This window comes from Salvelinus alpinus, chromosome 16, assembly GCF_045679555.1.
Source record: "Salvelinus alpinus chromosome 16, SLU_Salpinus.1, whole genome shotgun sequence".
NCBI lineage: Eukaryota > Metazoa > Chordata > Actinopteri > Salmoniformes > Salmonidae > Salvelinus > Salvelinus alpinus.
In genome coordinates this window covers 43,249,574-43,277,073 of record NC_092101.1, presented here as the reverse complement: position 1 = coordinate 43,277,073, position 27,500 = coordinate 43,249,574, and the positions used below count along the sequence as shown (strand labels likewise).

The 27,500-nt window shown below is 46.7% G+C and overlaps 1 protein-coding gene across 2 annotated transcripts in view; it reads right to left on the bottom strand.

The window, feature by feature from the left end:
• LOC139541550 (phosphatidylinositol 3-kinase regulatory subunit gamma-like) overlaps window positions 1-27,500 on the bottom strand; it is a 373,575-nt gene that overhangs the window by 216,076 nt on the left and 129,999 nt on the right. The gene's annotated exons all lie outside the window — the stretch shown is intronic.

Below are 27,500 nucleotides of genomic sequence, written 5' to 3'. Positions count from 1 at the left end.
TCGAACCACCCAATTTATAATTATAATTTAATTAGGTAGATGCTTCTATTTGTCCTATTTCACAAGTGTGTATTATACGCGTGTGAAGTGTTATATTTTTGCATATCCAAACTGTCCCTGAGATACCCTCTGAGAGGGGGATCACGGCCAGGGTCGGACATTATCATCGGTGACCATGGAACAATTAGGGTTAAGTGCCTTGCTCAAGAGCACATCGACAGATTTCCCATATTGTCTGCTTGGGGATTTGAACTAGTGACCTTTCAGACTCGTACTGGACCAACGCTCTAACCGCTAGGCTACGTGCCCCTGAGCTGTAATGGACTGAGTCAACTGGACCAACGCTCTAACCGCTAGGCTACATGTCCCTGAGCTGTAATGAACTGAGTCAACTGGACCAACGCTCTAACCGCTAGGCTACATGTCCCTGAGCTGTAATGAACTGAGTCAACTGGACCAACGCTCTAACCGCTAGGCTACGTGCCCCTGAGCTGTAATGGACTGAGTCAACTGGACCAATGCTCTAACCGCTAGGCTACATGTCCCTGAGCTGTAATGAACTGAGTCAACTGGACCGACGCTCTAACCGCTAGGCTACGTGCCCCTGAGCTGTAATGAACTGAGTCAACTGGACCAACGCTCTAACCGCTAGGCTACATGTCCCTGAGCTGTAATGAACTGAGTCAACTGGACCAACGCTCTAACCACTAGGCTACATGTCCCTGAGCTGTAATGAACTGAGTCAACTGGACCGACGCTCTAACCGCTAGGCTACATGTCCCTGAGCTGTAATGAACTGAGTCAACTGGACCAACGCTCTAACCGCTAGGCTACATGTCCCTGAGCTGTAATGAACTGAGTCAACTGGACCAACGCTCTAACCGCTAGGCTACATGTCCCTGAGCTGTAATGGACTGAGTCAACTGGACCAACGCTCTAACCACTAGGCTACGTGCCCCTGAGCTGTAATGGACTGAGTCAACTGGACCAACGCTCTAACCACTAGGCTACATGTCCCTGAGCTGTAATGAACTGAGTCAACTGGACCAACGCTCTAACCACTAGGCTACGTGCCCCTGAGCTGTAATGAACTGAGTCAACTGGACCAATGCTCTAACCGCTAGGCTACATGTCCCTGAGCTGTAATGAACTGAGTCAACTGGACCAACGCTCTAACCGCTAGGCTACATGTCCCTGAGCTGTAATGAACTGAGTCAACTGGACCAACGCTCTAACCACTAGGCTACATGTCCCTGAGCTGTAATGAACTGAGTCAACTGGACCGACGCTCTAACCGCTAGGCTACATGTCCCTGAGCTGTAATGAACTGAGTCAACTGGACCAACGCTCTAACCGCTAGGCTACATGTCCCTGAGCTGTAATGAACTGAGTCAACTGGACCAACGCTCTAACCGCTAGGCTACATGTCCCTGAGCTGTAATGAACTGAGTCAACTGGACCGACGCTCTAACCGCTAGGCTACATGTCCCTGAGCTGTAATGAACTGAGTCAACTGGACCAACGCTCTAACCGCTAGGCTACATGTCCCTGAGCTGTAATGAACTGAGTCAACTGGACCAACGCTCTAACCGCTAGGCTACATGTCCCTGAGCTGTAATGAACTGAGTCAACTGGACCAACGCTCTAACCGCTAGGCTACATGTCCCTGAGCTGTAATGAACTGAGTCAACTGGACCAACGCTCTAACCGCTAGGCTACATGTCCCTGAGCTGTAATGAACTGAGTCAACTGGACCAACGCTCTAACCGCTAGGCTACATGTCCCTGAGCTGTAATGAACTGAGTCAACTGGACCGACGCTCTAACCGCTAGGCTACATGTCCCTGAGCTGTAATGAACTGAGTCAACTGGATCGACGCTCTAACCGCTAGGCTACATGTCCCTGAGCTGTAATGAACTGAGTCAACTGGACCAACGCTCTAACCGCTAGGCTACATGTCCCTGAGCTGTAATGAACTGAGTCAAGGGAATCTCAGGGTCATTTCAATCTGGGGAAACAGGAACATTATCAGTTAGAAACAGATCTTCCCATGTACTGCATACAAAGAGAAACCAGCAGGATGTAGACAAAACAGAGATAGACAGTCACAGAGATATTGTGTTTGTGTTTGTGTGTGTGTGTGTGTGGTGTGTGTGTGTGTGTGTGTGTGTGTGTGTGTGTGTGTGTGTGTGTGTGTGTGTGTGTGTGTGTGTGTGTGTGTGTGTGTGTGTGTGTGTGTGTGTGTGTGTGTGTGTGTGTGTGTGTGTGTGTGTGTGACCTGGGTGATTAGGGTCATTGCATTAGTAGAGGACATGCCTCTAGCATTCCCTTCTTCCACCCCCTCTTCCTCATCCTCCTCTTCTTCCTCATCAGTCAAATACATGTATGTCACATCTTCTGGACTATTATCTGTTGTTAGGAGCATGGATTTCTCTATAACTAATAGTCAAATAAACTTTCCAATCATGACGGTCCACTAAACCAGAGGTCTATTTATATCACGGTGCCCTCTTTCTGACCCCGTACAAACATGATTAGAGCACAGTCCTGCAGCGTCTCTGTGTGTGTTGTGGAGTCCCTGATCCTGCCCCTCCATGTGGAAAAGTCACACAGAGGGCAGAGGAATGATATTCATTTACACTATGTTCAGTCACACAGAGGGCAGAGGAATGATATTCATTTACACTATGTTCAGTCACACAGAGGGCAGAGGAATGATATTCATTTACACTATGTTCAGTCACACAGAGGGCAGAGGAATGATATTCATTTACACTGTGTTCAGTCACACAGAGGGCAGAGGAATGATACTAATTTACACTGTGTTCAGTCACACAGAGGGCAGAGGAATGATACTAATTTACACTGTGTTCAGTCACACAGAGGGCAGAGGAATGATACTAATTTACACTGTGTTCAGTCACACAGAGGGCAGAGGAATGATACTAATTTACACTGTGTTCAGTCACACAGAGGGCAGAGGAATTATACTAATTTACACTGTGTTCAGTCACACCGAGGGCAGAGGAATTATACTAATTTACACTGTGTTCAGTCACACAGAGGGCAGAGGAATTAAATTATTTGATCCTACATGTGTCATGTCACACTAGTGACAGTGGGCCTGTGCTGGGTCAGACAGTTTATTTTTGCTGGGGTTAACAGTGTGTTTGCTGGGGTTAACAGTGTGTTTGCCGGGGTTAACGGTGTGTTTGCCGGGGTTAACGGTGTGTTTGCCGGGGTTAACGGTGTGTTTGCCGGGGTTAACGGTGTGTTTACCGGGGTTAACAGTGTGTTTGCCGGGGTTAACAGTGTGTTTGCCGGGGTTAACAGTGTGTTTGCTGGGGTTAACAGTGTGTTTGCTGTGTGTTTGCTGGGGTTAACAGTGTGTTTGCTGAGGTTAACAGTGTGTTTGCTGGGGTTAACAGTGTGTTTGCTGGGGTTAACAGTGTGTTTGCTGGGGTTAACAGTGTGTTTGCTGGGGTTAACAGGGTGTTTGCTGGGGTTAACAGTGTGTTTGCCGGGGTTAACGGTGTGTTTGCTGGGGTTAACGGTGTGTTTGCTGGGGTTAACGGTGTGTTTGCTGGGGTTAACAGTGTGTTTGCCGGGGTTAACGGTGTGTTTGCTGGGGTTAACGGTGTGTTTGCCGGGGTTAACGGTGTGTTTGCCGGGGTTAACAGTGTGTTTGCTGGGGTTAACAGTGTGTTTGCTGGGGTCAACAGTGTGTTTGCTGGGGTTAACAGTGTTAACAGTCATCTCAAAGATCTACTGTGAAGACAGTCCTCTCATGGTGTAACCGATGTGAAATGGCTAGCTAGGTAGCGGTGGTGCGCACTAGCAGCCTTTCAGTCGGTGACGTCACTTGCTCTGAAACCTTGAAGTAGTGGTTCCCCTTGCTCTGCAAGAGCCGCGGCTTTTGTGGAGCGATGGGTAACGATGCTTCGTGGGTGACTGTTGTCGATGTGTGCAGAGGGTCCCTGGTTCGCGCCCGGGTCGGGGCGAGGGGACGGACTAAAGTTAAAACTGTTACAATGGCTCTACTGTGAAGACAGTCCTTTCAAATATCTACTGTGAAGACAGTCCTCTCATGGCTCTACTGTGAAGACAGTCATCTCAAGGCTCTACTGTGAAGACAGTCCTCTCAAGGCTCTACTGTAAGGACAGTCCTCTCAAGGCTCTACTTTGAGGACAGTCCTCTCATGGCTCTACTGTGAATACAGTCCTCTCATTGCTCTACTTTGAGGACAGTCCTCTCAAGGCTTTACTGTAAGGACAGTCCTCTCATGGCTCTACTGTGAAGACAGTCTTCTCATGGCTCTACTTTGAGGACAGTCCTCTCAAAGCTTTACTGTAAGGACAGTCCTCTCATGGCTCTACTGTGAAGACAGTCTTCTCATGGCTCTACTTTGAGGACAGTCCTCTCAAGGCTTTACTGTGAGGACAGTCCTCTCAAGGCTTTACTGTAAGGACAGTCCTCTCGTGGCTCTACTGTGAAGACAGTCCTCTCATGGCTCTACTGTGAAGACAGTCTTCTCATGGCTCTACTTTGAGGACAGTCCTCTCAAGACTCTACTGTGAGGACAGTCCTCTCGTGGCTCTACTGTGAAGACAGTTCTCTCAAGGCTGTACTGTGAAGACAGTCCTCTCAAGGCTCTACTGTGAGGACAGTCCTCTCACAGTACTACTGTGGCTCTACTGTGAGGACAGTCCTCTCATGGCATCTACTAGTAGTGTCCCTATTGTGAGGATGAGGAGAGGATGAGGATCGAGGTCAGGATGAGGACAGTCCTTTCACGGGGACCTCAGCCAGCAGCGTTACAGCACTGCACAGTCAGACCACAGGGGATTGGGACAGAGAAATGCCCACATTAATCCCCCCCCGTCTCTCTCTCTCTATAATTCTGCTATCTCTTTGAGAGCCTGAAGACAAATTCCATACCTTTCTCATTCCCTTTTTCTCTGTTCCATCATCTCTCGCTACCTCCCTTTCTTTCTCTGTTCCATCATCTCTCGCTACCTCCCTTTCTTTCTCTGTTCCATCATCTCTCGCTACCTCCCTTTCTTTCTCTGTTCCATCATCTCTCGCTACCTCCCTTTCTTTCTCTGTTCCATCATCTCTCGCTACCTCCCTTGTTTCTCTGTTCCATCATCTCTCGCTACCTCCCTTGTTTCTCTGTTCCATCATCTCTCGCTACCTCCCTTTGTTTCTCTGTTCCATCATCTCTCGCTACCTCCCTTTGTTTCTCTGTTCCATCATCTCTCGCTACCTCCCTTTGTTTCTCTGTTCCATCATCTCTCGCTACCTCCCTTGTTTCTCTGTTCCATCATCTCTCGCTACCTCCCTTTGTTTCTCTGTTCCATCATCTCTCGCTACCTCCCTTTGTTTCTCTGTTCCATCATCTCTCGCTACCTCCCTTTGTTTCTCTGTTCCATCATCTCTCGCTACCTCCCTTTGTTTCTCTGTTCCATCATCTCTCGCTACCTCCCTTTGTTTCTCTGTTCCATCATCTCTCGCTACCTCCCTTGTTTCTCTGTTCCATCATCTCTCGCTACCTCCCTTTGTTTCTCTGTTCCATCATCTCTCGCTACCTCCCTTGTTTCTCTGTTCCATCATCTCTCGCTACCTCCCTTTGTTTCTCTGTTCCATCATCTCTCGCTACCTCCCTTGTTTCTCTGTTCCATCATCTCTCGCTACCTCCCTTTGTTTCTCTGTTCCATCATCTCTCGCTACCTCCCTTTGTTTCTCTGTTCCATCATCTCTCGCTACCTCCCTTGTTTCTCTGTTCCATCATCTCTCGCTACCTCCCCTTGTTTCTCTGTTCCATCATCTCTCGCTACCTCCCTTGTTTCTCTGTTCCATCATCTCTCGCTACCTCCCTTTGTTTCTCTGTTCCATCATCTCTCGCTATCTCCCCTTGTTTCTCTGATCCATCATCTCTCGCTATCTCCCTTTGTTTCTGTCTTGTTTTTGTTTCTGTCTGGCTATCACTTACTCTCTGGCCTGGAGAATCCAAGTGACAAGGCTATCCCTTTTTCTACTCTCTTCTCTCTTTCTTCCAATCCCACTCCTTCTCTGCCTCCTCTACTCTCCTCATCCCTCTCTCCGGATGCCTGCCTGCTCTCAGACAGTGGAGATGTGGCATCACAAATGACAAACAGTTCTTTAATCCCCTCCAGAAAGTATTAGCTGCTAATTCATGGCCCAACACATCAGCAGGGCCAGGCTGGGCCAGAGCAGGGGCACACCGGGTCACCTCCACCCAGGTTAGGTGTGACCGTCTTGGGGCACGGACAGAGCCTGACCCCCTTTAGCTCTGAATAGATGAGGTGAGCTTCAGGCAGACAGATCGGCACCAGCAAAGCAATTCTGGGGTAATTGTGGCCTTCCATTCAGGCTGTGTGTGTGTAACAGAGGGAGTTAGGAGCAGGGTGAGGATGTGTGTGTAACAGAGGGAGTTAGGAGCAGGGCACGGGTGAGGATGTGTGTGTAACAGAGGGAGTTAGGAGCAGGGGGCGGGTGAGGATGTGTGTGTAACAGAGGGAGTTAGGAGCAGGGGGCGGGTGAGGATGTGTGTGTAACAGAGGGAGTTAGGAGCAGGGCGCGGGTGAGGATGTGTGTGTAACAGAGGGAGTTAGGAGCAGGGTGCGGGTGAGGATGTGTGTGTAACAGAGGGAGTTAGGAGCAGGGGGCGGGTGAGGATGTGTGTGTAACAGAGGGAGTTAGGAGCAGGGCGCGGGTGAGGATGTGTGTGTAACAGAGGGAGTTAGGAGCAGGGGGCGGGTGAGGATGTGTGTGTAACAGAGGGAGTTAGGAGCAGGGTGAGGATGTGTGTGTAACAGAGGGAGTTAGGAGCAGGGGGCGGGTGAGGATGTGTGTTTGACAGAGGGAGTTAGGAGCAGGGGGCGGGTGAGGATGTGTGTGTAACAGAGGGAGTTAGGAGCAGGGTGCGGGTGAGGATGTGTGTGTAACAGAGGGAGTTAGGAGCAGGGTGCGGGTGAGGATGTGTGTGTAACAGAGGGAGTTAGGAGCAGGGGGCGGGTGAGGATGTGTGTGTAACAGAGGGAGTTAGGAGCAGGGTGCGGGTGAGGATGTGTGTGTAACAGAGGGAGTTAGGAGCAGGGTGCGGGTGAGGATGTGTGTGTAACAGAGGGAGTTAGGAGCAGGGTGCGGGTGAGGATGTGTGTGTAACAGAGGGAGTTAGGAGCAGGGGGCGGGTGAGGATGTGTGTGTAACAGAGGGAGTTAGGAGCAGGGGGCGGGTGAGGATGTGTGTGTAACAGAGGGAGTTAGGAGCAGGGTGCGGGTGAGGATGTGTGTGTAACAGAGGGAGTTAGGAGCAGGGGGCGGGTGAGGATGTGTGTGTAACAGAGGGAGTTAGGAGCAGGGGGCGGGTGAGGATGTGTGTGTAACAGAGGGAGTTAGGAGCAGGGTGAGGATGTGTGTGTAACAGAGGGAGTTAGGAGCAGGGTGCGGGTGAGGATGTGTGTTTGCGTGTGACAGAGGGAGAGAGGGAACAGATTTGTCTCTTTTACATTCTTAGTTGGGATGTGCGTGTTAGAATTTTGGGTCACTTCCATTGGCCTATAAACATTATGGGCCGTTTTACAATTCTGATTTGATTCCTAATCCAATCCCAGATTTGAGTGGAATTGAAATTGACCTCAGTCACACTAGTGTGTTTCATCATCATAACTATTCATCTCTCTCTCTCTCTCTCTCTCTCTCTCTCTCTCTCTCTCTCTCTCTCTCTCTCTCTCTCTCTCTCTCTCTCTCTCTCTCTCTCTCTCTCTGTCTGTCTGTCTGTCTGTCTCTATCTGTCTCTCTCTCTCTCTCTCTCTCTCTCTCTCTCTCTCTCTCTCTCTCTCTCTCTCTCTCTCTCTCTCTCTCTCTCTCTCTCACACACACACACACAGCCTTTTACCTTCAAACCCCCAATACATCCTGCAGAAGACAGACACAGCAGGTGTATGTATAGGTCATGTTTGACTGGCTTAGCATTTAACAAAAAATATTTCAAGAATGCTGTTTACACACACACACACACACACACACACACACACACACACACACACACACACACACACACACACACACACACACACACACACACACACACACACACACACACACACACACACACACACACACACACACTTGATTGAATTCTCTGCCAACCAAACCTGCAACCAGCCCAATATGGGTCTACCCTCTACTGTTGACCCATCCTTAGTTCATAGTGATCTGCACTGTCATCCAGGGACATTCTTATTACAAAACATTCACCATTAGCTAGCCACTGGGTCGTGATGACAGTGGGATGTGTGTGTGTGTGTGTGTGTGTGTATACATGCAGTGACCTCCTGTGATCTCTAGTGACCCGAGAGGCTGCTGTAGGGGTTAAGGTGGTTAGATGGTGGTGTCTTTAAATGGTCTAATCGACCTGGACCCAGAGCCTGACCCCCAACCGTAGGAGTCGCAGGCAGCCAGCCGTGCCATGGGCTCTACAGCTGGTCATTTCATGCTGTTTAAACCTGCGTTACACATGGCATTTAGGCTACACACACACACACACAAACTGACCTTCAGTCTTTCATATAGATGGCAGAGAGATGACGCAGTAGTACTAAGACTGTAGTGCCAACTCTAGGGGAGGTACTAGCATGGGGTGGCATTGTACCCAGTCAGAGACAGGAGCCCCAAACACAGCTTGATGAATGAGGCCAATCGGAGGGGGAAGAAGAAGGGAGGAGGATGGAGGTAGGGTGACACTGTGGTGTGGGGTGCCCTGAAACCAAAACCCTGTGGCTGGGGATTTTCCACTCACATGGCAGGATAAACCATGGCAGGGTAAATGACAGGATAAACCATGGCAGGGTAAATGGCAGGATAAATGGTAGGATAAACCATGGCAGGGTAAATGGCAGGATAAACCATGGCAGGGTAAATGGCAGGATAAACCATGGCAGGGTAAACCATGGCAGGGTAAACCATGGCAGGGTAAATGACAGGATAAACCATGGCAGGGTAAATGGCAAGATAAACCATGACAGGATAAACCATGGCAGAGTAAACCATGGCAGGGTAAACCATGGCAGGGTAAATGGCAGGATAAACCATGGCAGGGTAAATGGCAGGGTAAATGGTAGGATAAACCATGGCAGGGTAAATGGCAGGATAAACCATGGCAGGGTAAATGGCAGGGTAAATGGTAGGATAAACCATGGCACGGTAAATGGCAGGGTAAACCATGGCAGGGTAAACCATGGCAGGGTAAATGGCAGGATAAACCATGGCAGGGTAAATGACAGGATAAACCATGGCAGGGTAAATGACAGGATAAACCATGGCAGGGTAAATGGCTGGATAAAGGCTAGGGAAGGGAAGAGGAGATGAGAGGAGAGGGAAGGGGAGAAGAGAGGAGAGGGAAGGGGAGAGGAGAGGGAAGGGGAGAAGAGAAGAGAGGAGAGGGAAGGGGAGAAGAGAGGAGAGGGAAGGGGAGAAGAGAGGAGAGGGAAGGGGAGTGGAGAGGAGAGGGAAGGGGAGTGGAGAGGAGAGGGAAGGGGAGAAGAGAGGAGAGGGAAGGGGAGTGGAGAGGAGAGGGAAGGGAAGGGGAGTGGAGAGGAGGAGCTCGCTGCTGATCTACACACATATGGTTATTACACACACCAGACACACTCAGCCAGAGTCACCAGAACAGAACCTTTAGCCTAGATACATGAACCGTATGTGTGGCTAGAAAAACAATAAACTCAGCAAAATAGAAAGGTCCTATCACTGTCAACTGAGTTTATTTTCAGCAAACTTAACATGTTTAAATATTTGTATGAACATAACAAGATTCAACAACTGAGACATAAACTGAACAAGTTCCACAGACATGTGACTAACAGAAATGGAATAATGTGTCCCTGAACAAAGGGGGGTCAAAAGTAACAGTCAGTATCTGGTGTGGCCACCAGCTGCATTAAGTACTGCAGTGCATCTCCTCCTCATGGACTGCACCAGATGTGCCAATTCTTGCTGTGAGATGTTACCTCACTCTTCCACCAAGGCACCTGAAGGTTTCCGGACATTTCTGGGGGGAATGGCCCTAGCCCTCACCCTCCAATCCAACAGGTCCCAGACGTGCTCAATGGGATTGAGATCTTCGCTGGCCTTGGCAGAACACGGACATTCCTGTCTTGCAGGAAATCACTCACAGAACGAGCAGTATGGCTGGTGGCATTGTCATGCTGGAGGGTCATGTCAGGATGAGCCTGCAGGAAGGGTACCATATGAGCGAGGAGGATGTCTTCCCTGTAACGCACAGCATTGAGATTGCCTTCAATGACAACAAGCTCAGTCCGATGATGCCGTGACACACCGCCCCAGACCATGACAGACCCTCCACCTCCAAATCGCTCCCGCTCCAGAGTACAGGCCTCGGTGTAACGCGCATTCCTTTGACGATAAACTCAAATCCGACCATCAACCCTGGTGAGACAAAACCGCGACTCGTCAGTGAAGAGCACTATTTGCCAGTCCTGTCTGGTCCAGCAACGGTGGGTTTGTGCCCATAAGGGACGTTGTTGCCGGTGATGTCTGGCCTACAAGCCCTCAGTCCAGCCTTTTTCAGCCTATTGCGGACAGTCGGAGCACTGATGGAGGGATTGTGCGTTCCTGGTGTAACTCGGGCAGTTGTTGTTGCCATCCTGTACCTGTCCCGCAGGTGTGATGTTCGGATGTACCGATCCTGTGCAGGTGTTGTTACATGTGGTCTGCCACTGCGAGGATGATCAGCTGTCCAACCGTTCCACAGGTGCATGTTCATTAATTGTTTATGATTCATTGAACAAGCATGGGAAACGGTGTTTAAACCCTTTACAATGAAAATCTGTGAAGTTATTTGGATTTTTACAAATGATCTTTGGAAGACAGGGTCCTGAAAAAGGGACGTTTCTTTTTTTGCTGAGTTTATGTAGACTGGAGAGAGACTGGAGAGTGGAGAGAGACTTTCAGAGACTAATTCATGTGCTAATTCATGTGACCATACAGTTTTGATTTCTGTTTGCCATATAACTGTGCTGTGATGTTTCACAATAGTTCTGAACCTTTCTATTCTCATAGTTTCTACAGAATGTAAATTAAAGGTAAACATTTTTGCTAAGTGTATATTACTATATCATGGATCGATTGACTATGACTTTTCAAATCACCCAGCAGTGCTGCTTGCAGAGTTAGCTCCAGGTAAATGTTGCAATTCTTCAACCATTCCTGAACCTGTGATCAAAAACCACATACATATGGACAGTACCAACACAAATGATCTAATTATTTTGTCTCATCACAGCAAAATCTACAGAGCTGGGATGGTTGCATCCTCAACAGATATTGGATGCAAGAATTTTGTATAATAATTTAAATTGAAAAACTCTACGTTTTGAATCCGGTGTCGTTTTGTATATCAGTTCATAAAACCATGTGCCATGGAATCAGTACATTGAAAATCTCTTCCCAACTATTTAGCAATCTGTATGGCACAGGTGTCAACTTGTATTTTCAAGTGGATAAAACTGAAATTGCAACCAACTTTCTTTGGCTTGTTTAAAAAATAGCGATAGATTGGAGATGATTTCATTGTCAAAAAAACGAAAGTGAGAGGTTGGAATTTCAATAAAGGGAAAAAGGCCATTCTATAACACGGGGTGAGCCATTCTTACTAGTCTGCTAGAGAACCAGTTCAGATATAAGTATAGGTTTTGTATGACTGAAGCCTTTAGCGAGAGGCTTTAATATTTAATAATGTCTGCCCTCCAAATTCATATTCATGATATAAATAGCCCCGTAATTTAATTCTCTAGAGGAAAGTATTCAGACCCCTTTCCCTTTTTCCACATTTTGTAACATTTCAGCCTTATTCTAAAATGTATAAAATAAAAAGAATCCTCATTAATCTAAACACAATACCCCATAATGACAAAGCGAAAACAGGTTTTTAGAAAAACAGAAATAGCTTATTTACATAAGTATTCAGACCCTTTGCTATGAGACTCGAAATTGAGCTCAGGTGCATCCTGTTTCCATTGATCATCCTTGAGATGTTTCTACAACTTGATTGGAGTCCATCTGTGGTGAATTCAAATTATTGGACATGATTTGGAAAGTCACACACCTGTCTATATTAGGTCCCACAGTTTACAGTGCATGTCAGAGCAAAAACCAAGCCATGAGGTCGAAGGAACTGTCCATATAGCTCCGAGACAGGATCTTGTTGAGGCACAGATCTGGGGAAGGGTACCAAAAAATGTCTGCAGCATCAAAGTATTTGATGCAGATGATGATGTGCCAGTATCTCTACTTGCAAATCATCATCTGCACGTCTATCACTCCAGTGTTAATTTGCTAAATTGTAATTACTTCGCTACTATGGCCTATTTATTGCCTTACCTCCTTACTCCTTACTCCATTTGCACACACTGTATATAGATTTTTCTATTGTGTTATTGACTGTATTTTTGTTTAACTTTTGTGTAACTTTGTGTTGTTTGTTTGTCGCACTGCTTTGCTTTATCTTGGCCAGGTCGCAGTTGTAAATGAGAACTTGTTCTCAACTGGCCTACCTGGTTAAATAAAGGTTAAATAAATAAATAAATATTTAAAAAGTCCCCAAGAACACAGTGGCCTCCATCATTCTTAAATAGAAGAAGTTTGGAACCATCAAGATACTTCCTAGCGCTGGCCGCCTGGCCAAACTGAGCATTCAGGGGAGAAGGGCCTTGGTCAGGGAGGACCTTCTTTAGAGATGGGAGAACCTTCCAGAAGGACAATCATCTCTGCAGCACTCCACCAATCAGGCCTTTATGGTAGAGTGGCCAGATGGAAGCCACTCCTCAGTAAAAGGCACTTGGAGTTTGCCCAAAGGCACCTAAAGAACTCTCAGACCGACAAACAAGATTCTCTGGTTTGATGAAACCAAGATTGAACTCCTTGGCCTGAATGCCATGCGTCACGTCTGGAGGAAACATAGCACAATCCCTACGGTGAAGCATGGTGGAGGCACCATCATGCTGTGGGGATGTTTTTCAGTGGCAGGGACTGGAGGACTAGTCAGGTTCGAGGGAAAGATGAACGGAGCAAAGTATAGAGAGATCCTTGATGAAAACCTTCAGAGCTCTCAAGACCTCAGACTGGGGCGAAAGTTCACCTTCCAACAGGACAACAACCCTAAGCATACAGCGAAGAAAACGCAGGACTGGCTTTGGGACAATTCTCTAAATGTCCTTGAATGGCCCAGCCAGAGCCCAGACTTGAACCCGATCGAACATCTCTGGAGAGACCTGAAAATAGCTGTGCAGCGACACTCCCCATCCAACCTGACAGAGCTTGAGAGGATCTGCAGAGAAGAATGGGAGAAACTCCCCAAATACAGGTGTGCCAAGCTTGTAGTGTCACACCCAAGAAGACTCAAGGCTGTAATCAGTGCCAAAGGTGCTTCAAAAAGGACAGAGTAAAGGGTCCGAAATACTTATGTTAATGTGATACTTCCTTTTGACATTGTTTTTTATATACATTTGCAAAAATGTCTAAAAACCTGTTTTTGCTTCGACATTATGGGGTATTGTGCGTAGATTGTTGAGGGAAAACATTGTTTAATCAATTTTAGAATAAGGCTGTAAAGTAACAAAATGTGGAAAACGTCAAGGGGTCTGAATACTTTCCGAATGCACTATATATAAAATGTTTTTGGGATAAAAAATGTGGCATTACCACAATTAACCAATAGAAACGCATTGAACAATGTTATTACATTTCCGAGGGGGCGCAGATATTGTAGGCTAAGGGTTAACTACATTTTGCAGTAGCTTGGTGGTAGTTGAACTCAATTCAAATCTAGGTCGCGTTTTCAGTACTTCATTACTTTTTCAACTACTGAAATTACACATCTTTTTTCTGCAAAAAAGAAATATATGGGTGAAGTATGCAATAATTACATTGTTTTTGTGTTTAATAGGTTAAATCACATTCTGTTAACATATGACCCCAAGGTGATCTGTTCTTGCAATTTGTAATCTATGACATTTCAGATTTATTGTACATATTGTATGATACTTTTGGATGTAGTGGACAACTTTTCACAGTAACTTTAGTTCAGTAAACTATATTTTTCTTTAGAAAAGCTTTAGCGTAGCTTAATTTCTTTCAGTTTGAAGTAATTGGTAGCTTGGTAAACGATCTTTTCAGGGTGGCACTGCAACACTGCTGTGTGTTTATAATATGGAGTGCAATACCAGTAAATGTCCCATTACTCCACCAAAGCTACGTGATCATTTCAACCACAGCATTACTACATTCTAATTGAGTTGAGCAAGCAGTTAGTAGAAAATGTAGATTTTAAACAAAGACAAAATTCTCAGGACTGACTAACCAAAATATCTTTAAAATATCTTAGTCAGTTAACCCTCTGAGGACAATATAAGAACCTATGACCTTCTGGCCAACCCTACAGAAAAATAAGGGCCAGCCGACAACACATACAATAAAATTTGATGCGTGTAACCAAATAATTGCTTATTGAAAACATTACCCCAGCTAATCCAATAAGGTTAATTGAAGCTGACTGAAAGGGTTCACCAAGCTGAGACAACACATCAGTGGAGAAGGACAGTTGTATTATCTGTGTCTAACTCTAAGTCCATCAGCTACAGAGTTTCATTATCTGCCTTATTGAATAAGCTCATCTTTATCCTTGCTGCAAATGCCACACACACAAGCACGCACACATACACATACACACACAAACACACAGAGATAGTGGAGTTGGAAGACTTTCCACTGCTAAAGCCACCATTGTATTTTCTCCTCCTAGATAGTTACCACAACAAGCAGAGAGAGCCAGGATCAAAAACACAGTCTTACTGTAGTCAGGACCACAACACTGTCTTACTGTAGATTCAGGACAACAGCACTGTCTTACTGTAGATTCAGGACAACAGCACTGTCTTACTGTAGATTCAAGACAACAGCACTGTCTTACTGTAGATTCTGGACAACAGCACTGTCTTACTGTAGATTCAGGACAACAGCACTGTCTTACTGTAGATTCAGGACAACAGCACTGTCTTACTGTAGATTCAGGACAACAGCACTGTCTTACTGTAGATTCAGGACAACAGCACTGTCTTACTGTAGATTCAGACAACAGCACTGTCTTACTGTAGATTCAGGACAACAGAACTGTCTTACTGTATATTCAGGACAACAACACTGTCTTACTGGTGATTCAGCCATGGAGAATGAAGGTACCAGAGATCTAAGGCATCCTAGACAGAGAGTCAGTGGGTGAAAGACACCCCAGTGTTCTCCACACAGAGAGAGACAGTTCAACAGAGAAACAGAGAGGGAGAGACAGGAGGACTAGATTCTGTGAGAGGGTTATTCCAGACAAAAGAAATGTACCGTTATTTTACTGAGAACACATTCTCATTTACAGCAATGATCTGGGGAATAGTTACAGGGGAGAGGAGATGAATGAGCCAATTGGAAGCTGGGGGTGATTAGGTGGCCATGATGGTATGAGAGCCAGATTGGGAATTTAGCCAGAACACCAGGGTTAACACCCCTACTCTTATGATAAGTGCCATGGGATCTTTAGTGACCACAGAGTGTCAGAACACCCGTTTAAAGTCCCACTCGAAAGACGGCACCCATCACAGGGCAATGTCCCCAATCACTGCCCTGGGGTATTGGGATTTATTTATTTTTTAGACCTGAGGAAAGAGTGCCTCCTACTGGCCCTCCAACACCACTTCCAGCAGCATCTGGTCTCCCATCCAGTGAGCAAACAGGACCAATGCTGCTTAGCTTCAGAAGCAAGCCAGCAGTGGGATGCAGGGATGTATGCTGCTGGCATAGCCAACCTCTCTCAGCTAATCACAGTAGATGGTGCTCCCCGTCCCATCTCTTCCCAGCTTTATATGATGCTGCCTGCCGTGCCTTCTGTGTTTCTACACTTTAAATAGATATCAAAGGTGACAGACTATGCAATAGTAATGATGCATTTATCAATATCACAACTATCTCAACCAAGTATTAGGTTCTGTGTCAACGCATAGAAAAGATCAGGGGTATTTAACCCTGCTGGTTTTCTGTTCTACCTGATAATTAACTGCACCCACCTGGTGTCCCAGGTCTGAATCAGTCCCTGACAAGATGGGAACAATGAAAAAAAGCAATGGAACTGGCTTCGAGGTCCAGAGTTTACTTTGAGGGTTCAGAAGGTACTCGTACTCAAACCATGAAAAGGAATAATCCAGCCAGGGTTATGTGCATAATTTAATCCATGCTCAAAAGACTTCATCGGTGCTGTACAAAGACAGCAAAGACAAGAACAAAAAAAAACACCCTGCTGTGCGTGACAAGCCCATAGAATAGAACACAGAGAGATAACGATCTATTGAACCAGTAGATATTATAAATATGGGCCATATTTAAATGTTTTGTTTGTATTTTCCTTATAAGGCTACCATGTACTACTAGCTTTTTGCACAAATGGAATTGTGTGTAATAACATAATACATTGAATCCAAATGTTGAGTGTGATTTGTTCACACTTGTTGTTTCAGTGAGATGGGTGTGATATTGGACTATTGGGTGGAGTATGAATCAAAAGCCTCTGTGTGTTAATCTTCTGGAATATGGTGCCTTATCATGTGTTCCAGTCAGCTGAGACGTGTGCTGTGAAAGCCTCGGATGCATCTATGTGTGTCTCTGAGCCTCTGCGCGTGTGTGTGTGTGTGTGTGTGTGTGTGTGTGTGTGTGTGTGTGTGTGTGTGTGTGTGTGTGTGTGTGTGTGTGTGTGTGTGTGTGTGTGTGTGCGCGCGCGCGCACGTATGCGTGCGTGCGTGCGTACGTACGTGTGTGTGTGCGTGCATGCGTGTGTGTGTGTGTGTGCACTGTGCGTGACTGAGTGGGGAATAGATCCGCGGCAGATTTCACACATTTGCAGCTCTCCCCACTTTTTGGCAGAAGATGGATTTGGATTTTGCATTTTTTAAGCTTGCGTTGCCCCTTTTTCCATTTGCAGATCAAAGTGTTGGATGCCTTCTGTCTGCCTGTTCTGTTCCAGCTTGGCTGTCCTCTCCTATCCTCTCCTCACTGCTGATCTGTGCTCTGAATCAATCCTAGGGCGCTGGGGAGATGTTGCCTGACGACTCAAACTGAATTCCTCTCGCTGCTCTATGTTCCCTACACACAAAAGCATGTGGACACCCCTTCAAATTAGTGGATCCGGCTATTTCAGCCATAGTGTATAAAATCGAGCACACAGCCATGCGATCTCCATAGACAAACATTGGCAGTAGAATGGCCTTACTGAAGAGCTCAGTGACTTTCAACCTGGCATAGTCATAGGATGCCACCTTTCCAGTTCGTCAAATTTCTGCCCTGCTAGAGGTGCGCGTGTCAACTGTCAGTGCTGTTATTGTGAAGTGGAAAGGTATAGGAGCAACAACAGCTCAGCGGTGAAGTGGTAGGCCACACAAGCTCACAGAACGTGACCGCCGAGGGCTGAAACGCGTAGCGTGTAAAAATCGTTCGTCCTCAGTTGCAACACTCACTACCAGGTTCCAAACTGCCACTGGAAGCAACGTCAGCACACAAACTGTTTGTCAGGTGCTTCATGAAATGGGTTTCCATGGCAGAGCAGCCGCACAGAAGCCTAAGATTACCATGAGCAATGTCAAGCATTGGCTGGAGCGGTGTAAAGCTCGCCACCATTGGACTCTGGAGCAGTGGAAACGCGTTCTCTGGACCATGTAATGTACTTCAGTCTGAGACTGCCAACTTTCAATTATTCTGTGGTGAAGAAAAAATTTGGAATGTTGTACAAAACAAAGTCATCAGCAATTGGATCATCTCTAACCAATCAGAGTATCAAAGCCAATGACAAAAAAAATGACACATTTTCTAAAATCAAATCAAATCACATGTTATTTGTCACATGTGCCGAATACAACAGGTGTAGACCTTACCGTGAAATGTTGACTTATAAGCCAACAATGCAATTTTAAGAAAATATTTACTAAATAAAGTAAAAATTATTTAAAAAAGTAACACAAAATAACAATAACGAAGCTATATACAGGTGAAGCCAATGTGGGGCGGGATCAGGTTAGTCGAGGTTGTTTGTATATGTAGGTAGGGGTAAAGTGACTATGCATAGATAATAAACAGCGAGTAGCAGCAGTGTAAAAACAAAGGGGGGTGGGTGTCAATGCAAATAGTCTGGTGGCCATTTGATTAATTGTCCAGCAGTCTTATGGCTTGGGGGTAGAAGCTGTTAAGGAGCCTTTTGGCCATATACTTGGTGCTCCGATACCGTTTGCCGTGCGGTAGCAGAGAGAACAGTCTATGACTTGGGTGTTTGACAATTTTTTGGGCCTTCCTCTTACACCGCCTAGTATACAGGTCCTGTATGGCAGGAAGCTTGGCCCCAGTGATGTACTGGGCTGTACGCAATACCCTCTGTAGCGCCTTACGGTCGGATTCTGAGCAGTTGCCATACCAGGCGGTGATGCAACGGGTCAGGATGCTCTCGATGGTGCAGCTGCAGAACTTTTTGAGGATCTGAGGACCCACGCCAAATCTTTTCAGTCCCCTGAGGGGGAAAAGGTGTTGTCGTGCCCTCTTCACAACTTTCTTGGTGTCTTTGGACCAAAATAGTTTGTTGGTGATGTGGACACCAAGGGACTTGAAACTCTCGACCCGCTCCACTACAGCTCCGTCGATATGAATGGTGGCGTGTTCGGCCCTCATTTTCCTGTAGTCCACGATCATCTGCTTTGTCTTGCTCACGTTGAGGGAGAGGTTGTTGTCTTGACACCACACTGCCAGGTCTCTAAACTTCTCCCTATAGGCTGTCTCATTGTTGTCTGTGATCAGGCCTACCACCATTGTGTCGTCAGCAAACTTAATGATGGTGTTGGAGTCGTGCTTGGCCACACAGTCGTGGGTTAACAGGGAGTAAAGGAGGGGACTAAGTACACACCCCTGAGGGGCCCCCGTGTTGAGGATCAGCGTGGCAGATGTGTTGTTGCCTACCCTTACCACCTGTGGGGCGGCCCGTCAGGAAGTCCAGAATCCAGTTGCAGAGGGAGGTGTTTAGTCCCAGGGTCCTTAGCTTAGTGAGGAGCTTTGTGGGCACTATGGTGTTGAACGCTGAGCTGTAGTCAATGAACAGCATTCCCACATAGGTGTTCCTTTTGTCCAGGTGGGAAAGGGAAGTGTGGAGTGCGATTGAGATTGCGGCTCTGTTGGGGCAGTATGTGAATTGGAGTGGGTCTAGGCTTTCTGGGATGATGGTGTTGATGTGAGCCATGACCAGCCTTTCAAAGCACTTCATGGCTACCAACGTGAGTGCTACGGGGTGGTAGTCATTTAGGCAGGTTACCTTCACTTTCTGGGGCACAGGGACTATGGTGGTCTGCTTGAAACATATAGGTCTTACAGACTCGGTCAGGGAGACGTTGAAAACGTCAGTGAAGTCACTTGCCAGTTGGTCCACTTTACCCACGTGTGCTCTGGCTCCGGCACAACCCATCGGTTTCTGGGACCAATCATCAAAGTTAAAACGTGTTTGCGTTCTAGGAATCGTCGAGGCGGTACTCAAACCCGGACTCATCACTAGTAGAGATACCTGGTGAGCCATCACTAGTAGAGATACCTGGTGAGTCATCACTAGTAGAGATACCTGGTGAGTCATCACTAGCAGAGATACCTGGTGAGCCATCCCTAGTAGAGATACCTGGTGAGTCATCACTAGTAGAGATACCTGGTGAGCCATCACTAGTAGAGATACCTGGTGAGTCATCACTAGTAGAGATACCTGGTGAGTCATCACTAGCAGAGAAACCTGGTGAGTCATCACTAGCAGAGACACTTGGTGAGTCAGCATTAGAAACATCACTAGTAGAGATACCTAGTGACTAGTTAGTCAGCGTTAGGAACATCACTAGTAGAGATACCTGGTGACTAGTTAGTCAGAGTTAGAAACATCACTAGTAGAGATACCTAGTGACTAGTTAGTCAGCGTTAGGAACATCACTAGTAGAGATACCTGGTGACTAGTTAGTCAGAGTTAGAAACATCACTAGTAGAGATACCTAGTTAGTCAGAGTTATAAACAGCACTAGTAGAGATACCTGGTGACTAGTTAGTCAGAGTTATAAACAGCACTAGTAGAGATACCTAGTGACTAGTTAGTCAGCGTTAGAAACATCACTAGTAGAGATACCTAGTGACTAGTTAGTCAGCGTTATAAACAGCACTAGTAGAGATAACGAGTGACTAGTTAGTCAGCGTTAGAAACATCACTAGTAGAGATACCTAGTGACTAGTTAGTCAGCGTTAGAAACATCACTAGTAGAGATACCTAGTGACTAGTTAGTCTGAGTTATAAACAGCACTAGTAGAGATACCTAGTGAGTCAGCATTAGAAACATCACTAGTAGAGATACCTGGTGACTAGTTAGTCAGCGTTAGAAACATCACTAGTAGAGATACCTAGTGACTAGTTAGTCAGCGTTAGAAACATCACTAGTAGAGATACCTAGTGACTAGTTAGTCAGCGTTAGGAACAGCACTAGTAGAGATACCTGGTGAGTCAGCATGAGAAACATCACAAGTAGCGATACCTAGTGACTAGTTAGTCAGCGTTAGGAACATCACTAGTAGAGATACCTAGTGAGTCAGCATTAGAAACAGCACTAGTAGAGATACCTAGTGACTAGTTAGTCAGCGTTAGGAACAACACTAGTAGAGATACCTAGTGAGTCAGCATTAGAAACAGCACTAGTAGAGATACCTGGTGACTAGTTAGTCAGTGTAAGAAACAACACTAGTAGAGATACCTGGTGACTAGTTAGTCAGCGTTAGAAACATCACTAGTAGAGATACCTGGTGACTAGTTAGTCAGCGTTAGAAACATCACTAGTAGAGATACCTGGTGACTAGTTAGTCAGCGTTAGGAACATCACTAGTAGAGATACCTGGTGACTAGTTAGTCAGCGTTAGAAACATCACTAGTAGAGATACCTGGTGACTAGTTAGTCAGCGTTAGAAACATCACTAGTAGAGATACCTGGTGACTAGTTAGTCAGCGTTAGGAACATCACTAGTAGAGATACCTAGTGCCTAGTTAGTCAGCGTTAGAAACATCACTAGTAGAGATACCTAGTGACTAGTTAGTCAGCGTTAGGAACAACACTAGTAGAGATACCTGGTGACTAGTTAGTCAGCGTTAGGAACATCACTAGTAGAGATACCTGGTGACTAGTTAGTCAGCGTTAGGAACAACACTAGTAGAGATACCTGGTGACTAGTTAGTCAGCATTAGGAACATCACTAGTAGAGATACCTGGTGACTAGTTAGTCAGCGTTATAAACATCACTAGTAGAGATACCTGGTGACTAGTTAGTCAGCGTTAGGAACAACACTAGTAGAGATACCTGGTGACTAGTTAGTCAGCGCTAGAAACATCACTAGTAGAGATACCTGGTGACTAGTTAGTCAGAGTTAGAAACATCACTAGTAGAGATACCTGGTGACTAGTTAGTCAGCGTTAGGAACAACACTAGTAGAGATACCTGGTGACTAGTTAGTCAGCGTTAGGAACATCACTAGTAGAGATACCTGGTGACTAGTTAGTCAGTGTAAGAAACAACACTAGTAGAGATACCTGGTGACTAGTTAGTCAGTGTAAGAAACAACACTAGTAGAGATACCTGGTGACTAGTTAGTCAGCGTTAGAAACATCACTAGTAGAGATACCTGGTGACTAGTTAGTCAGCGTTAGGAACAACACTAGTAGAGATACCTGGTGACTAGTTAGTCAGCGTTAGAAACATCACTAGTAGAGATACCTGGTGAATAGTTAGTCAGCGTTAGGAACATCACTAGTAGAGATACCTGGTGACTAGTTAGTCAGCGTTAGGAACAACACTAGTAGAGATACCTGGTGACTAGTTAGTCAGCGTTAGGAACATCACTAGTAGAGATACCTGGTGACTAGTTAGTCAGCGCTAGAAACATCACTAGTAGAGATACCTGGTGACTAGTTAGTCAGCGCTAGAAACATCACTAGTAGAGATACCTGGTGACTAGTTAGTCAGTGTAAGAAACAACACTAGTAGAGATACCTGGTGACTAGTTAGTCAGCGTTAGGAACAACACTAGTAGAGATACCTGGTGACTAGTTAGTCAGCGTTAGGAACAACACTAGTAGAGATACCTGGTGACTAGTTAGTCTGAGTTATAAACAGCACTAGTAGAGATACCTGGTGACTAGTTAGTCAGCGTTAGGAACAACACTAGTAGAGATACCTGGTGACTAGTTAGTCAGTGTAAGAAACAACACTAGTAGAGATACCTGGTGACTAGTTAGTCAGCGTTAGGAACAACACTAGTAGAGATACCTGGTGACTAGTTAGTCAGCGTTAGGAACAATACTAGTAGAGATACCTGGTGACTAGTTAGTCAGCGTTAGGAGCATCACTAGTAGAGATACCTGGTGACTAGTTAGTCAGCGTTAGGAACAACACTAGTAGAGATACCTGGTGACTAGTTAGTCAGCGTTAGGAACATCACTAGTAGAGATACCTGGTGACTAGTTAGTCAGCGTTAGGAACAACACTAGTAGAGATACCTGGTGACTAGTTAGTCAGAGTTATAAACAGCACTAGTAGAGATACCTGGTGACTAGTTAGTCAGAGTTATAAACAACACTAGTAGAGATACCTGGTGACTAGTTAGTCAGAGTTATAAACAGCACTAGTAGAGATACCTGGTGACTAGTTAGTCAGAGTTATAAACAGCACTAGTAGAGATACCTGGTGACTAGTTAGTCAGTGTAAGAAACATTGGTTGATATGAATATATAAATATCAGGATGAAGGTGTCAATATGAATGTTAATAAACACATGTTGTCTTAACAATGAAGCCAAAGCCAAAGCCAAAGCTGGTACAAAGCCAACACTGGACTGTCCATAAGTTCCCGGCACTGTAGTGTCACTGACAGTACTGTATGATGTCCAAGCTGTTGGCTGTGACACAGGACACTTCTAGTAAATCAACGCCCTCGCCTCGCGGACAGAGAGGAAAATAGACATGGAGATGACACGTCTCATTCCTGCCTGACCACAGGGCCACTGAGCTCAGCTCTTTGAGTCTCTGACCACTAGGCTTGTAGATGAGGCCTATAGTACAGCTGAACTCACTCCTACCTAATGGCCCAGTGTCCTAATCAGATGCCATGGAAGGAGCTGTACTATCAACATCACCACCCCAACCATCATTATCTGTGTTTACCCATCTGTCCTTGACATGCTGCTCAAGTATACTCATATCTCTCCACTACTTATACTTAGCCAGAACAGCTAGCCAGTATACAAAGGGATAGATGGAATAAACTGTAACCTGAACGTATCATAATATAAACTGTGAATGACTCTCTCTGTGTGATGTTGAGACACTGGGGTTGAATGGGGACATACCACTGTGTGCCAATAGGCCTGGTGGAGTACGATAATGTGTGAGTGGGTGAATATGAGTGACACACACAGGCACGCATGCACTAGGCCAGAGATGATGAGGAATGAGGAATGAGGTGCTGAGGTTTAGAGCAACCAGTGAGGTCTGAGGGTGAGGAGGACTGGATCCAGGACAGGGCAGGACTGGACAGGACTGGACTGGAGCCAGGACAGGGCAGGACTGGACAAGACAGTACTGGGCAGGGCAGGACAGGGTGGGATAGCACAGTACTGGAGCCAGGGCAGGGCAGGACAGCACAGTACTGGACAGGGCAGGGCAGAACAGCAGAGTACTGGAGCCAGGGCAGGACAGGACAGAACAGCACAGGACAGTACTGGGCAGGGCAGGACAGGGCAGGACAGTACTGGAGCCAGGGCAGGGCAGGACAGCACAGGACAGTACTGGGCAGGGCAGGACAGGGCAGGACAGTACTGGAGCCAGGGCAGGACAGGACAGCACAGTACTGGAGCCAGGGCAGGGCAGGACAGGACAGTACTGGACAGGGCAGGACAGCACAGTACTGGGCAGGACAGGACCATACTGGGCTGGACAGGACAGTACTGGACAGGGCAGTACTGGACAGGGCAGGACAGTACTGGGCAGGACAGGGCAGGACAGCACAGAACTGGACAGGGCACGACAGCACAGGGCTGGTCAAGGCAGGACAGAGCAGGAAAGAGCAGGACAGCACAGGGCTGGACAGGACAGGACAGGGCAGGACAGTGCAGGACTGGACAAGGCAGGACAGAGCAGGACAGCACAGGGAAGGACAGGGCAGGACAGCACAGGGCTGGACAAGGCAGGACAGAGCAGGACAGCACAGGGAAGGACAGGGCAGGACAGCACAGGACATGACAGGGCAGGGCAGGACAGTGCAGGACTGGACAAGGCAGAACAGAGCAGGACAGCACAAGACTGGACAAGGCAGGACAGTGCAGGACTGGACAAGGCAGAACAGAGCAGGACAGGATAGCACATGACTGGACAGAACAGAGCAGGACAGGGCAGGACTGGACAGGTCAGGAACACACAACACATCACAGACCAGCCCTGCACAGTACCAGCCCATTACCAGCCCAGCCCAGTAGCAGTCCACCCCAGCCCAGTACCAGCCCATTACCAGCCCACACCAGCCCATTACCAGCCCACACCAGCCCAGTACTAGCCCACCCCAGCCCACTCTAGCCCAGTACCAGCCCACCCCAGCCCAGTACCAGCCTAGCCCAGTACCAGCCCACCCCAGCCCAGTACCATCTCAGTACCAGCCCAGTACCAGCCCCAGCCCCAGCTAACCCCAGTACCACCCCAGCCGAGTGCCATCCCAGTACCAGCCCAGCCCAGCCTAGTACCACCCCAGCCCAGCCCACCCCAGCCCAGTACCAGGACAATAAACAGCCAAAATAACATCTAACACAGGACAGCCACACAGTGTCAACTGACAAGAGAGATAGAAAGAAGGGAGATAGAGAGATAAAGGGAGGGAGATAAAGAGGGAGATAAAGAGGGAGATAAAGAGGGAGACGCGAGAAATAACGAGAAACCGAGGGAGATAGCAACAGAGGGTATGAGACATGGGGAGCTGGAGGGGCAGATTGAGAGAGAGTGTTTCTCTGCTCTGTCATAAGAGGCCTGACTCCAACAACACAGGACTGCTGCTGCTCTGCTAGGAGGTGACATCATCGCTGGAGAAAGGGAGGGAGGGATGCTTTACCTCCACTGAGTGGAAGAGAGCAGGTGGAGAGGACGACAGGAAGTGGAGGGGACAGAGAGTAAAACGTACAAACTGCAGCAGACTGGAATGGAACAGAGTAGACAGCATTACTAAGACAAGTGTGGGTTGTGGGAGAATTTGGGGAAGAAAGGGGCCACCTGGCACATAATTATGTCATCATTGAGGGCAAGGAGCTGATGGCATGTTTATGTTTCTGTGTATATCAATATCACCCCAGTAGTGTTACTCTACCTACTGACACAATATCACCCCAGTAGTGTTACTCTACCTATTGACACAATATTACCCCAGTAGTGTTACTCTACCTACTGACACAATATCACCCCAGTACAGTGTTACTCTACCTACTGACACAATATCACCCCAGTAGTGTTACTCTACCTACTGACACAATATCACCCCAGTAGTGTTACTCTACCTACTGACACAATATCACCCCAGTACAGTGTTACTCTACCTACTGACACAATATCACCCCAGTAGTGTTACTCCACCTACTGACACAATATCACCCCCATAGTGCTACTCTACCTACTGACACAATATCACCCCAGTAGTGTTACTCCACCTACTGACACAATATCACCCCCATAGTGCTACTCTACCTACTGACACAATATCACCCCAGTAGTGTTACTCCACCTACTGACACAATATCACCCCCATAGTGTTACTCCACCTACTGACACAATATCACCCCAGTACAGTGCTACTCTACCTACTGACACAATATCACCCCCATAGTGTTACTCCACCTACTGACACAATATCACCCCCATAGTGCTACTCTACCTACTGACACAATATCACCCCAGTACAGTGTTACTCCACCTACTGACACAATATCACCCCCATAGTGTTACTCTACCTACTGACACAATATCACCCCAGTACAGTGTTACTCCACCTACTGACACAATATCACCCCAGTACAGTGTTACTCTACCTACTGACACAATATCACCCCAGTACAGTGTTACTCCACCTACTGACACAATATCACCCCCATAGTGTTACTCTACCTACTGACACAATATCACCCCAGTACAGTGTTACTCCACCTACTGACACAATATCACCCCAGTACAGTGTTACTCTACCTACTGACACAATATCACCCCGGGAGTGTTACTCCACCTACTGACACAATATCACCCCAGTACAGTGTTACTCCACCTACTGACACAATATCACCCCAGTAGTGTTACTCTACCTACTGACACAATATCACCCCGGGAGTGTTACTCCACCTACTGACACAATATCACCCCAGTACAGTGTTACTCCACCTACTGACACAATATCACCCCAGTAGTGTTACTCTACCTACTGACACAATATCACCCCAGTACAGTGTTACTCTACCTACTGACACAATATCACCCCAGTAGTGTTACTCTACCTACTGACACAATATCACCCCAGTACAGTGTTACTCCACCTACTGACACAATATCACCCCAGTAGTGTTACTCTACCTACTGACACAATATCACCCCAGTACAGTGTTACTCCACCTACTGACACAATATCACCCCAGTAGTGTTACTCTACCTACTGACACAATATCACCCCAGTACAGTGTTACTCTACCTACTGACACAATATCACCCCAGTAGTGTTACTCCACCTACTGACACAATATCACCCCAGTACAGTGTTACTCCACCTACTGACACAATATCACCCCAGTAGTGTTACTCTACCTACTGACACAATATCACCCCAGTACAGTGTTACTCTACCTACTGACACAATATCACCCCAGTAGTGTTACTCCACCTACTGACACAATATCACCCCAGTAGTGTTACTCTACCTACTGACACAATATCACCCCAGTAGTGTTACTCTACCTACTGACACAATATCACCCCAGTAGTGTTACTCTACCTACTGACACAATATCACCCCAGTAGTGTTACTCCACCTACTGACACAATATCACCCCAGTAGTGTTACTCTACCTACTGACACAATATCACCCCCATAGTGCTACTCTACCTACTGACACAATATCACCCCAGTAGTGTTACTCCACCTACTGACACAATATCACCCCAGTACAGTGTTACTCCACCTACTGACACAATATCACCCCAGTAGTGTTACTCCACCTACTGACACAATATCACCCCAGTACAGTGCTACTCCACCTACTGACACAATATCACCCCAGTAGTGTTACTCCACCTACTGACACA